The 13,294-nt window shown below is 51.1% G+C and overlaps 1 pseudogene; it reads right to left on the bottom strand.

The window, feature by feature from the left end:
• LOC136628693 (zinc finger protein 585A-like) overlaps window positions 1-11,965 on the bottom strand; it is a 106,877-nt pseudogene extending 94,912 nt beyond the window's left edge.
• Window positions 11,966-13,294: the final 1,329 nt, after the last annotated feature.

Below are 13,294 nucleotides of genomic sequence, written 5' to 3'. Positions count from 1 at the left end.
GTACTTCAAATGATGGAAAAGTGAGTGAGAGTAGAGGGGGATGACCTGGTAGGTGCATTTTGGGGAGAGAAGAGCACCTACTCCTCCGCCACACCTGTCATCTGGTCTCGGGGTATGGGAGAACTGCAGGCCATTGTAAGACAGTGCAGCAGGGGAGGCCGTGTCAGACTGCTGTACCCACGTTTCTGTGAGAGCTAGCAGATTTAAAGATTTAGCAGTAAAAAAGTCGTGGATGGTGGGGAGTTTATTACATGCTGACTGGCAGTTCCAGAGTGCACAATTAAAGGAGTCAGGGGAGGGTATGCATGGGCTAGCAGTTGGGCTTGGGGATTTTATTAGTGAGTCCGGTAGGGGGTGATAGCTAGGAGCAGTGGAGGGTGGGCCAGGATTGGGAGAGATATCCCCAGCAGCTAGTAACAGCAGAATAGTGAGGGTTAGCAGATGGTTAGGAGATTTGTGAGGAAGACTGTTATTTTTGTTAGGGACATGAGGGGGTTTGAGGCTAAGCAAGAAGGCAAAGAGTACATGCGAGCTGTGCATAGGTGAGGACAGTAGAGAGGGGCTAATATGAATAGTGTGCCCCAGAGGTTGGCACTTGAAAGAAGTTCTGAAACTGAGAGCAAGGATGAGAACAGAAGTGACAGCATTAGCGATAGCTTTTAAGTGTAAAGCATTAAGGCAGAGTTTGTGACCTACCTGTCTCCTACACTGTCGAACTGCCATAATGGAACTGTATCATACTTTCTCCAGCTCATACTTAATACAGCATTATATTCGCGTGGCAGCCACCCATTATAGTGAAAGTTTAAGGTACGACTAGGAAACAGCTGGGAGTGGCTAATCAGGTTCCAATTGACTAGCCAGCTGACTTTAGCATTGCAAACCTAATGACCAAAAGGGGGGGGGGGGAGTGAAATTTATTGCTCTCCTTAGATAAGGAAAGCATCTCAGCAAAGATGGGTGAAAGATGCCATTTGGGGGAGGTGGATGGTAGAGGTGACTAAAAGAAAAGTTTCATTTACCGATGCAAACAGATGAAATGCAAGATACACAATTCACAGCAAGCAAGCAGCACAGAGAATTTAAGCAGATGGAGATAGCAGGAGTTCAGCTTGGAGTGGGATGGTGCAGAAATGAACGTACCTGTTGAGAGAGGAAGAAGGTAGATGGATGTTATTAACTGCCATGATTGAACTGTATCATACTTTCTCCAGCTCCATAATATGCTGTAAATATTAGATTACAGTTATTGTGTTGGGAAAAAAAAAAAAATTGTAAGAAGGTTATAGTATAACTTCGTAGGGAAACAGAAAATTGTATAAATAATGTAAATATTTAATGTTATCTTCTTTTCATGTCTTAAGGGCCCGGCATAGCGTAGGGGGTTTATGAGGGGAATGCTCTAGGTGGTACCAAAAGTTATTTCATTTCAAATGAGAAAAAAAAAATCTAAAGCCAGTTTATTTGTTTTTTTTCTGTGGAACGTATACTGGCATTGCTGATTTGTCTGGCATCGAGGATCTTCTGGCACCAAGGAGTCCATGGGCAGTAAGGGAAGATACGGACAGAAAAACTAAAGCAGGAGAAGAGGCAAAGAACAAAAGAGAAGCTCAAGAAAGGTCAAGAGAGGATGAGGAGGTCCTTATTATTCTGCTTTGTTCAGAAGAAGCAAGCTTCCTGAGCGGACATTGTACTGACTGGAATACACATGTTGTGTTAATTTGTGTTCCATCCATCCTGACCCTCACACATCACACACAGCTCTACTCCATCCATCCTGATCCCACACATCACACACACAGCTCTACTCCATCCATCCTGACCCCCACACATCAAACACACAGCTCTACTCCATCCATCCTGACCCCCACACATCACACACACAGCTCTACTCCATCCATCCTGACCCCCACACATCACACACACAGCTCTACTCCATCCATCCTGACCCCCACACATCACACACAGCTCTACTCCATCCATCCTGATCCCACACATCACAGACACAGCTCTACTCCATCCATCCTGACCCCCACACATCACACACAGCTCTACTCCATCCATCCTGACCCCCACACATCACACACAGCTCTACTCCATCCATCCTGACCCCCACACATCACACACAGCTCTACTCCATCCATCCTGACCCCCACACATCAAACACACAGCTCTACTCCATCCATCCTGACCCACACACATCACACACACAGCTCTACTCCATCCATCCTGACCCCCACACATCACACACACAGCTCTACTCCATCCATCCTGACCCCCACACATCACACACAGCTCTACTCCATCCATCCTGATCCCACACATCACACACACAGCTCTACTCCATCTATCCTGACCCCCACACATCACACACAGCTCTACTCCATCCATCCTGACCCCCACACATCACACACAGCTCTACTCCATCCATCCTGACCCCCACACATCACACACAGCTCTACTCCATCCATCCTGACCCCCACACATCACACACACTGCTCTACTCCATCCATCCTGACCCCCACACATCACACACACAGCTCTACTCCATCCATCCTGACCCCCACACATCACACACACAGCTCTACTCCATCCATCCTGACCCCCACACATCACACACACAGCTCTACTCCATCCATCCTGACCCCCACACATCACACACACAGCTCTGCTCCATCCATCCTGACCCCCACACATCACACACAGCTCTACTCCATCCATCCTGATCCCACACATCACACACACAGCTCTACTCCATCCATCCTGACCCCCACACATCACACACACAGCTCTACTCCATCCATCCTGACCCCACACATCACACAGCCAGCTCTACTCCATCCATCCTGACCCCCACACATCACACACACAACTCTACTCCATCCATCCTGACCCCCACACATCACACATCCTGACCCCCACACATCACACACAGCTCTACTCCATCCATGCAGACCCCCACACATCACAGACACAGCTCTACTCCATCCATCCTGACCCCCACACATCACACACACAGCTCTACTCCATCCATCCTGACCCCCACACATCACACACACAGCTCTACTCCATCCATCCTGACCCCCACACATCACACACAGCTCTACTCCATCCATCCTGACCCCCACACATTACACACAGCTCTACTTCATCCATCCAGACCCCCACACATCACACACACAACTCTACTCCATCCATCCTGACCCCCACACATCACACACACACACAGCTCTACTCCATCCATCCTGACCCCCACACATCACACACACAGCTCTACTCCATCCATCCTGACCCCCACACATCACACACACAGCTCTACTCCATCCATCCTGACCCCCACACATCACACACACAGCTCTACTCCATCCATCCTGACCCCCACACATCACACACACAGCTCTACTCCATCCATCCTGACTCCCACACATCACACACACAACTCTACTCCATCCATCCTGACCCCCACACATCACACACAGCTCTACTCCATCCATCCTGACCCCCACACATCACACACAGCTCTACTCCATCCATCCTGACCCCCACACATCACACACACAGCTCTACTCCATCCATCCTGACCCCCACACATCACACCCACAGCTTTACTCCATCCATCCTGACCCCCACACATCACACACAGCTCTACTTCATCCATCCAGACCCCCACACATCACACACAGCTCTACTTCATCCATCCAGACCCCCACACATCACACACACAACTCTACTCCATCCATCCTGACCCCCACAAACATCACACCCACAGCTCTACTCCATCCATCCTGACCCCCACACATTACACACAGCTCTACTTCATCCATCCAGACCCCCACACATCACACACACAGCTCTACTCCATCCATCCTGACCCCCACACATCACACACACACACAGATCTACTGCATCCATCCTCACCCCCACACATCACACACACAGCTCTACTCCATCCATCCTGACCCCCACACATCACACACAGCTCTACTCCATCCATCCCGACCCCCGCACATCACACACACACACAGCTCTACTCCATCCATCTTGACCCCCACGCATCACACACACAGCTCTACTCCATCCATCCTGACCCCCACACATCACACACAGCTCTACTCCATCCATCCTGACCCCCACACATCACACACACAGCTCTACTCCATATATCCTGACCCCCACACATCACACACAGCTCTACTCCATATATCCTGACCCCCACACATCACACACAGCTCTACTCCATATATCCTGACCCCCACACATCACACACACAGCTCTACTCCATCCATCCTGACCCCCACACATCACACACACAGCTCTATACTCCATCCATCCTGACCCCCACACATCACACACACAGCTCTACTCCATCCATCCTGACCCCCACACATCACACACAGCTCTACTCCATCCATCCTGACCCCACACATCACACACACAGCTCTACTCCAAAGATCCTGACCCCCACACATCACACACACAGCTCTACTCCATATATCCTGACCCCCACACATCACACACACAGCTCTACTCCATCCATCCTGACCCCCACACATCACACACACAGCTCTACTCCATCCATCCTGACCCCAACACATCACACACACAACTCTACTCCATCCATCCTGACCCCCACACATCACACACACAGCTCTACTCCATCCATCCTGACCCCCACACATCACACACACAGCTCTACTCCATCCATCCTGACCCCCACACATCACACACACAGCTCTACTCCATCCATCCTGACCCCCACACATCACACACACAGCTCTACTCCATCCATCCTGACTCCCACACATCACACACCCAGCTCTACTCCATCCATCCTGACCCCACACACAGCTCTACTCCATTGATCCAGACCCCCACAAATCACACACAGCTCTACTCCATCCATCCTGACCCCCACATATCACACACAGCTCTACTCCATCCATCCTGACCCCCACACATCACACACACAGCTCTACTCCATTGATCCAGACCCCACAAATCACACACCCAGCTCTACTCCATCCATCCTGACCCCCACACATCACACACACAGCTCTACTCCATCCATCCTGACCCCCACACATCACACACACACAGCTCTACTCCATCCATCCTGACCCCCACACATCACACACACAGCTCTACTCCATTGATCCAGACCCCCACAAATCACACACCCAGCTCTACTCCATCCATCCTGACCCCCACACATCACACACACAGCTCTACTCCATCCATCCCTGACCCCCACACATCACACACACACAGCTCTACTCCATCCATCCTGACCCCCACACATCACACACAGCTCTACTCCATCCATCCTGACCCCCAAACATCACACACAGCTCTACTCCATCCATCCTGACCCCACACATCACACACACAGCTCTACTCCATCCATCCTGACCCCCACACATCACACACACAGCTCTACTCCATCTATCTGACCCCAAACACATCACACACACAGCTCTACTCCATCTATCCTGACCCCAACACATCACACACACAGCTCTACTCCATCTATCCTGACCCCAACACATCACACACACAGCTCTACTCCAAAGATCCTGACCCCCACACATCACACACAGCTCTACTCCATATATCCTGACCCCCACACATCACACACACAGCTCTACTCCATCCATCCTGACCCCCCACACATCACACACACAGCTCTACTCCATCCATCCTGACCCCCACACATCACACACACAGCTCTACTCCATCCATCCTGACCCCCACACATCACACACACAGCTCTACTCCATCCATCCTGACCCCCACACATCACACACACAGCTCTACTCCATCCATCCTGACCCCCACACATCACACACACAGCTTTACTCCATCCATCCTGACCCCCACACATCACACACACAGCTCTACTCCATCCATCCTGACCCCCACACATCACACACAGCTCTACTTCATCCATCCTGACCCCCCACACATCACACACACAGCTCTACTCCATCCATCCTGACCCCCACACATCACACACATAGCTCTACTCCATCCATCCTGATTCCCACACATCACACACACAGCTCTACTCCATCCATCCTGACCCCCACACATCACACACACAGCTCTACTCCATCCATCCTGACCCCCACACATCACACACACAGCTCTACTCCATCCATCCTGACCCCCACACATCACACACACAGCTCTACTCCATCCATCCTGACCCCCACACATCACACACACAGCTCTACTCCATCCATCCTGACCCCCACACATCACACACACAGCTCTACTCCATCCATCCTGACCCCCACACATCACACACACAGCTCTACTCCATCCATCCTGACCCCCACACATCACACACACAGCTCTACTCCATCCATCCTGACCCCCACACATCACACACACAGCTCTACTCCATCCATCCTGACCCCCACACATCACACACACAGCTCTACTCCATCCATCCTGACCCCCACACATCACACACACAGCTCTACTCCATCCATCCTGACCCCCACACATCACACACACAGCTCTACTCCATCCATCCTGACCCCCACACATCACACACAGCTCTACTCCATCCATCCTGACCCCCACACATCACACACAGCTCTACTCCATCCATCCTGACCCCACACATCACACACACAGCTCTACTCCAAAGATCCTGACCCCCACACATCACACACAGCTCTACTCCATATATCCTGACCCCCACACATCACACACACAGCTCTACTCCATCCATCCTGACCCCCACACATCACACACACAGCTCTACTCCATCCATCCTGACCCCAACACATCACACACACAGCTCTACTCCATCCATCCTGACCCCAACACATCACACACACAACTCTACTCCATCCATCCTGACCCCAACACATCACACACACAACTCTACTCCATCCATCCTGACCCCCACACATCACACACACAGCTCTACTCCATCCATCCTGACCCCCACACATCACACACACAGCTCTACTCCATCCATCCTGACCCCCAACACATCACACACACAGCTCTACTCCATCCATCCTGACCCCCCACACATCACACACACAGCTCTACTCCATCCATCCTGACTCCCACACATCACACACCCAGCTCTACTGCATCCATCCTGACCCCACACATCACACACCCAGCTCTACTCCATCAATCCTGACCCCACACATCACACACACAGCTCTACTCCATTGATCCAGACCCCCACAAATCACACCCAGCTCTACTCCATCCATCCTGACCCCCACACATCACACACACAGCTCTACTCCATCCATCCTGACCCCCACACATCACACACACAGCTCTACTCCATCCATCCTGACCCCCACACATCACACACACACAGCTCTACTCCATCCATCCTGACCCCCACACATCACACACAGCTCTACTCCATCCATCCTGACCCCCAAACATCACACACAGCTCTACTCCATCCATCCTGACCCCCACACATCACACACACAGCTCTACTCCATCCATCCTGACCCCCCACACATCACACACACAGCTCTACTCCATCTATCCTGACCCCAACACATCACACACACAGCTCTACTCCATCTTTCCTGACCCCAACACATCACACACACAGCTCTACTCCATCTATCCTGACCCCAACACATCACACACACAGCTCTACTCCAAAGATCCTGACCCCCCCACACATCACACCACAGCTCTACTCCATATATCCTGACCCCCACACATCACACACACAGCTCTACTCCATCCATCCTGACCCCCACACATCACACACACAGCTCTACTCCATCCATCCTGACCCCCACACATCACACACACAGCTCTACTCCATCCATCCTGACCCCCACACATCACACACACAGCTCTACTCCATCCATCCTGACCCCCACACATCACACACACAGCTTTACTCCATCCATCCTGACCCCCACACATCACACACACAGCTCTACTCCATAGAAAATAGGGGTCACGGAGAGCGCCAACACACTATGTAAATGTACCACAAAGATGCTCGTGTGGTAACTCACCTGGTGCAAGGCATATCACCCTCAGGTAATTATGCCTGCACCTGACATCCTGGTGTACTTGTAAAGGTTACTTTATCCAGGGTATACCAAAGGCAGATAAACAGATAAATCCAGAATTCCTGGAGAGCTGCAGGTCGCAATGTAACTCCGTTCCTCCTAGGAGGTCGGATGAATTCAAAGATACTACAGAAAAAAGCTATGGACCTGCGCTGCTTAAAATGCCAAATCAATAATACATGTCTCAATAGTTAGTATTTCCAAAAGAGACAAATAAAACACTTTTTATTTTATATGAGTAAACAAAATGAGGTAACAACCTCCTCAATTTGATATATAAAAAATATACTTGCGGGATCCTAATACATGCGACGCGTTTCGGCGCAATATACGCCTTTATCAAGCATACAAAAACATTAACAAACATGGGTATAAATAGGACTAAACAAATTACATACCTATTGCACGGTATCATTCATCAAATGTGGGTAGATTGCAGGTCTTGGCGCCGTTTTGGCCAGGAAAGATGACGTATTAAGCATCTCCACGCTCAATACGGCGCTCCGGATCTCCGGTGCCGGCCGCATACGTCACATCCGGAGCGCCGTATTGAGCGTGGAGATGCTTAATACGTCATCTTTCCTGGCCAAAACGGCGCCAAGACCTGCAATCTACCCACATTTGATGAATGATACCGTGCAATAGGTATGTAATTTGTTTAGTCCTATTTATACCCATGTTTGTTAATGTTTTTGTATGCTTGATAAAGGCGTATATTGCGCCGAAACGCGTCGCATGTATTAGGATCCCGCAAGTATATTTTTTATATATCAAATTGAGGAGGTTGTTACCTCATTTTGTTTACTCATATAAAATAAAAAGTGTTTTATTTGTCTCTTTTGGAAATACTAACTATTGAGACATGTATTATTGATTTGGCATTTTAAGCAGCGCAGGTCCATAGCTTTTTTCTGTAGACAGCTCTACTCCATCCATCCTGACCCCCACACATCACACACAGCTCTACTTCATCCATCCTGACCCCCACACATCACACACACAGCTCTACTCCATCCATCCTGACCCCCACACATCACACACATAGCTCTACTCCATCCATCCTGACCCCCACACATCACACACACAGCTCTACTCCATCCATCCTGACCCCACACCTCACACACAGCTCTACTCCATCCATCCTGACCCCCACACATCACACACACACAGCTCTACTCCATCCATCCTGATTCCCACACATCACACACACAGCTCTACTCCATCCATCCTGACCCCCACACATCACACACACAGCTCTACTCCATCCATCCTGACCCCCACACATCACACACACAGCTCTACTCCATCCATCCTGACCCCCACACATCACACACACAGCTCTACTCCGTCCATCCTGACCCCCACACATCACACACAGCTCTACTCCATCCATCCTGACCCCCACACATCACACACACAGCTCTACTCCATCCATCCTGACCCCCACACATCACACACACAGCTCTACTCCATCCATCCTGACCCCCACACATCACACACACAGCTCTACTCTATCCATCCTGACCCCCACACATCACACACAGCTCTACTCCATCCATCCTGACCCCCACACATCACACAGCTCTACTCCATCCATCCTGACCCCCACACATCACACACACAGCTCTACTCTATCCATCCTGACCCCCACACATCACACACAGCTCTACTCCATCTAATTGTTTCGTTAGTTCGCACACTACTGCCTTCCTGCCGCACTAAAGCTCTCTCTCTGCTGCTCTACTCTTTACATCTTCTCCTTCATCAGATCAACTCCTTCTCCTCTAGTGATAACCGAAATTACTCTGACTGGAATTCCTCCACCAATCACAGACCTGTTGCCGGGTGGTGAACTGCCCAATCCATATAATGCTCCTGATAGCCAATCAGGAAGGCTGCAGGTCGTCTGGCAGAATAATCAGTAATAAAAATACAACATTTACTTTAAAGGCACAACTCTGATCCACTACACAATCACCTCCACAGTGACATCATCAGAATCTCTCCCCTCTCCAGTGACATCATCTGTAAGTACCATAGAGGTGAATGATGTACTGTGACATCATCAGAATCTCTCCCCTCTCCAGTGACATCATCTGTTATTACCATAGATGTGAATGATGTACTGTGACATCATCAGAATCTCTCCCCTCTCCAGTGACATCATCTGTTATTACCATAGATGAGAATGATGTACTGTGACATCATCAGAATCTCTCCCCTCTCCAGTGACATCATCTGTAAGTACCATAGATGAGAATGATGTACTGTGACATCATCAGAATCTCTCACCTCACCAGTAAGCTGGAAGAGTATCTCTAGGGTGACATTTATTATACTTCCCGCCATCTTGCTCTTCTCCTTCTCCATCCTTCCCGGGTCAGCGAGGATAAGTTCTCTTATAGACGGATCTCAGCAGAGGATCCGGTGTTGTAGAACCTGAAGGGAAAGAAGGTTAAACAATATAAAAGCCGCACAAAACAAGAAGGGGAAAGATTAGAGGAGAGATTAAAGGGCAGCTGTTTTATGATGCCAGAACTGCCGGCAGCCCAACATCCTGACAGCCACACGGCAGACATGGAGGTTCTATCAGAGATGCTGCAGCGTAAAGAGAACACACTTTACAAAGTAGTCAGAAACGGGGAGAAGAGTCATAGGGGCGGGCCCTGCAGACATCCCCCAACCCCCACTCCTCTGTCCCCAGTAATCACCTCCCCCCCACATATACTGCCCTCTCAGTCCTCACAGCGCTCCTCCTCCTCTGCGGTGCACTGATGAGCGGGGGGAAATGCAGTATACATGCAGTATGTTCAGCACTGATTGGCTGAGACTTGGTCCAATCAGTGCTGTGCCTTATTGCAGCATCGCTGCCGGCTCATCACCCCGCCTCCCCCATAGCCCGTATCTCATCATGCTGCTGCTTCCTCTCCACCCACATGGGCAGAGCCAATCAGGCTTCATTAAAACAGCAAATTAATTCCATGACCGAGCCGTACAAGCAGGGTTATAAGTCAGCCGCCACCCTATAGTCGTGTACAGATAAGACGCCTCCCAATAGTCGTGTACAGATGAGACGCCCCCCCCATAGTCGTGTACAGATGAGACCCCCCCCATAGTCGTGTACAGATGAGACGCCCCCCCCATAGTCGTGTACAGATGAGACGCCCCCCCCCATAGTCGTGTACAGATGAGACGCCCCCCCCATAGTCGTGTACAGATGAGACGCCCCCCCCCCCATAGTCGTGTACAGATGAGACGCCCCCCCCCATAGTCGTGTACAGATGAGACGCTTCCCCCCATAGTCGTGTACAGATGAGACGCCCCCCCCCCATAGTCGTGTACAGATGAGACGCCCCCCCCCATAGTCGTGTACAGATGAGACGCCCCCCCCCCATAGTCGTGTACAGATGAGACGCCCCCCCCATAGTCGTGTACAGATGAGACGCCCCCCCCATAGTCGTGTACAGATGAGACGCCCCCCATAGTCGTGGACAGATGAGACGCCCCCCCCCATAGTCGTGTACAGATGAGACGCCCCACCCCCATAGTCGTGGACAGATGAGACGCCCCCCCCCATAGTCGTGTACAGATGAGACGCCCCCCCCCCATAGTCGTGTACAGATGAGACGCCCCCCCCCCATAGTCATGTACAGATGAGACGCCCCCCCCATAGTCGTGTACAGATGAGACGCCCCCCCCAATAGTCGTGTACAGATGAGACGCCCCCCCATAGTCGTGGACAGATAAGATTCCCCCCCATAGTCGTGGACAGATAAGATGCCCCCCCATAGTCGTGGACAGATGAGACCCTCAAACCCCCCACAGGAGGACACAAACCTACAGAGCCAGAATGAAGCGATGTGCTTTCAGGACCTGTGAAGATGTCACGCCCATGTGACCACATGTGTGGGAGGAGTTAGGGATCACATGACCAGGCTGGAGATCAGTGTGTGCAGGACTCTGCTGTGCTGGTGGTGATCCCTGCTGGATGAGCTGTGTGTGATGTGTGGGGGTCAGGATGGATGGAGTAGAGCTGTGTGTGTGATGTGTGGGGGTCAGGATGGATGGAGTAGAGCTGTGTGTGATGTGTGGGGGTCAGGATGGATGGAGTAGAGCTGTGTGTGTGATGTGTGGGGGTCAGGATGGATGGAGTAGAGCTGTGTGTGATGTGTGGGGGTCAGGATGGATGTAGTAGAGCTGTGTGTGATGTGTGGGGGTCAGGATGGATGGAGTAGAGCTGTGTGTGTGATGTGTGGGGGTCAGGATGGATGGAGTAGAGCTGTGTGTGATGTGTGGGGGTCAGGATGGATGGAGTAGAGCTGTGTGTGTGATGTGTGGGGGTCAGGATGGATGGAGTAGAGCTGTGTGTGTGATGTGTGGGGGTCAGGATGGATGGAGTAGAGCTGTGTGTGTGATGTGTGGGGGTCAGGATGGATGGAGTAGAGCTGTGTGTGATGTGTGGGGGTCAGGATGGATGGAGTAGAGCTGTGTGTGTGATGTGTGGGGGTCAGGATGGATGGAGTAGAGCTGTGTGTGTGATGTGTGGGGGTCAGGATGGATGGAGTAGAGCTGTGTGTGTGATGTGTGGGGGTCAGGATGGATGGAGTAGAGCTGTGTGTGTGATGTGTGGGGGTCAGGATGGATGGAGTAGAGCTGTGTGTGATGTGTGGGGGTCAGGATGGATGGAGTAGAGCTGTGTGTGATGTGTGGGGGTCAGGATGGATGGAGTAGAGCTGTGTGTGATGTGTGGGGGTCAGGATGGATGGAGTAGAGCTGTGTGTGTGATGTGTGGGGGTCAGGATGGATGGAGTAGAGCTGTGTGTGTGATGTGTGAGGGTCAGGATGGATGGAGTAGAGCTGTGTGTGTGATGTGTGAGGGTCAGGATGGATGGAGTAGAGCTGTGTGTGTGATGTGTGGGGGTCAGGATGGATGGAGTAGAGCTGTGTGTGTGATGTGTGGGGGTCAGGATGGATGGAGTAGAGCTGTGTGTGTGATGTGTGGGGGTCAGGATGGATGGAGTAGAGCTGTGTGTGTGTGATGTGTGGGGGTCAGGATGGATGGAGTAGAGCTGTGTGTGTGTGATGTGTGGGGGTCAGGATGGATGGAGTAGAGCTGTGTGTGTGTGATGTGTGGGGGTCAGGATGGATGGAGTAGAGCTGTGTGTGTGTGATGTGTGGGGGTCAGGATGGATGGAGTAGAGCTGTGTGTGTGA

The sequence above is a fragment of the Eleutherodactylus coqui genome, chromosome 5, assembly GCF_035609145.1.
Source record: "Eleutherodactylus coqui strain aEleCoq1 chromosome 5, aEleCoq1.hap1, whole genome shotgun sequence".
Lineage (NCBI taxonomy): Eukaryota > Metazoa > Chordata > Amphibia > Anura > Eleutherodactylidae > Eleutherodactylus > Eleutherodactylus coqui.
Note: the sequence above shows the minus strand (reverse complement) of the source record. Positions and strands in the feature narration are given on the sequence as shown.